Genomic DNA, 2,500 nt, shown 5'->3' on the forward strand with positions numbered 1-2,500 from the left:
GGATGAGAAACACGACGAGAAAGCACAAAATATCGGCGAGCTGAAATATCGGCGAGCTGGCGAGAGCAAAGATATCGAGTAGATTCAAGAGAGAAAGCGGAATTATTTTATAAACAACGTAGAGATGACCAAGAACAGGAAAGATGGGGAGATGAAAGTGGGGACGGACGACGGGAGGAGAAGAAAGAACAGCCAAAAGAGAGCCAAGAAAGCCAACAAAACGAGAAAGCGTCGAGAGAAGGAGCAGGAGCAGAAGAAGTTAAAGAAAGAACCAAGGGACCTAAGAACGACTTGCTCGACAAAGCAAATAGATCAGTAAGAAATGGAAGAAGAAATAAAAATAATTTCCTGGACTAGAAATGGACTGGATTCGGCCATTCGGCAAGAGGAAGGAAAATATGGAATAAATGAGGGAAGTTAAGATCAGAAATGATAGGCCTACGAGAGGTTCCTCTGGGAAAGCTACACCCAAAACTTTTGAGGAAGGAAGATGGCAGAAATTGGAACAAACTTTTCACTTGAAGGGAAGCTTTTCACGTCAAACCAGCTATTTAAATCAACCCCTCGCAGCCATCCTGGCAGAGAAGCAGAAAACCGAAACACTCCAGTCCGGCCGAGGCCCGGGTAAACCGGTCCCGCCCGAGCGAGCGTCCCGGTAGACCGGGACGGCTGCTGGGCGCGGGCACCCCCGGGGCCCGGCGCTGGCACCTAGGCAAAGGGGGAGGTCCCCGACCGAGGCCCGCGGCGCCGGAGCCGGGATCCCGTACCTCCATCGCGGCGGGGGAAACGGAAAGACTGACCCGGCCGGGGCCCCGGTAGACCGGGACGGCTGCCGGGCGCGGGCACCCCCGGGGCCCGGCGCTGGCACCGAGGCGAAGGGGGAGGTCCCCGACCGAGGCCCGCGGCGCCGGAGCCGGGATCCCGTACCTCCATCGCGGCGGGGGAAACGGAAAGACTGACCCGGCCGAGGCCCCGGTAGACCGGGACGGCTGCCGGGCGCGGGCACCCCCGGGGCCCGGCGCTGTCACCGAGGCGAAGGGGGAGGTCCCCGACCGAGGCCCGCGGCGCCGGAGCCGGGATCCCGTACCTCCATCGCGGCGGGGGAAACGGAAAGTGATGCGGCCGGGGCCCCGGTAGACCCGGCCGTCTCCCCGGCGCGGGCACCCCCGGGACCCGGCGCGGGCACCGAGGCGACGGCGGGGGTCCCCGACCGAGGCTCGCGGCGCCGGAGCCGGGATCCCGTACATCCATCGCGGCGGGGGAAAGAGAAAGTGATCCGGCCGGGGCCCCGGTAGACCCGGCCGTCTCCCCGGCGCGGGAACCCCCGCGGCCCGGCGCTGGCACCGAGGCGAAGGGGGAGGTCCCCGACCGAGGCTCGCGGCGCCGGAGCCGGGATCCCGTACCTCCATCGCGGCGGGGGAAACGGAAAGACTGATCCGGCCGAGGCCCCGGTAGACCCGGCCGTCTCCCCGGCGCGGGCACCCCCGGGGCCCGGCGCGGGCACCGAGGCGAAGGGGGAGGTCCCCGACCGAGGCCCGCGTCGCCGGAGCCGGGATCCCGTACCTCCATCGGGGCGGGGGAAACGGAAAGACTGACCCGGCCGAGGCCCCGGTAGACCCGGCCGTCTCCCCGGCGCGGGCACCCCCGGGACCCGGCGCGGGCACCGAGGCGACGGCGGGGGTCCCCGACCGAGGCTCGCGGCGCCGGAGCCGGGATCCCGTACCTCCATCGCGGCGGGGGAAAGAGAAAGTGATCCGGCCGGGGCCCCGGTAGACCCGGCCGTCTCCCCGGCGCGGGCACCCCCGGGGCCCGGCGCGGGCACCGAGGCGAAGGGGGAGGTCCCCGACCGAGGCCCGCGGCGCCGGAGCCCGGATCCCGTACCTCCATCGCGGCGTGGGAAACGGAAAGACTGACCCGGCCGAGGCCCCGGTAGACCGGGACGGATGCCGGGCGCGGGCAGCCCCGGGGCCCGGCGCTGGCACCGAGGCGACGGCGGGGGTCCCCGACCGAGGCCCGCGGCGCCGGAGCCGGGATCCCCTAGTTCCATCGCGGCGGGGGAAACGGAAAGAGTGATCCGGCCGGGGCCCCGGTAAGCCGGACCCGCCCAAGGCCGTCCCGGTAGACCCGGCCGTCTGCCCGGCGCGGGCACCCCCGGGGCCCGGCGTGGGCACCGACGCGACGGCGGGGGTCCCCGACCGAGGCCCGCGGCCCCGGAGCCGGGATCCCCTTCCGCCCCGCCGGGCTCGCCGGGCCCCTGAGCGGTGGACCGGCGGCTCTCCCTGGCCGGGGCCCGGCTGCGCCAAAGTGGAGCGTTCCCACCCCGGTCTACTCCGAAGGCGGCGAGGGGAGAGAGTCGGCGGGCCCGGCCGGCGTCGGCATCCGGGACTCCCGCCGTTTCCCGGCCGCCGAGGCCTAGAAGCCCCACGTCGATGGGGATCCCAAGGCCGGGTCCGCCAGGTGCGCGGAGATTTCTGGCGACTGGGTTTTCAGAACTCGTAGG

This window comes from Pantherophis guttatus, unplaced genomic scaffold (genome assembly GCF_059756535.1).
Source record: "Pantherophis guttatus breed Tessera unplaced genomic scaffold, ASM5975653v1 scaffold_21, whole genome shotgun sequence".
In the NCBI taxonomy this organism is placed as follows: Eukaryota; Metazoa; Chordata; class Lepidosauria; order Squamata; family Colubridae; genus Pantherophis; species Pantherophis guttatus.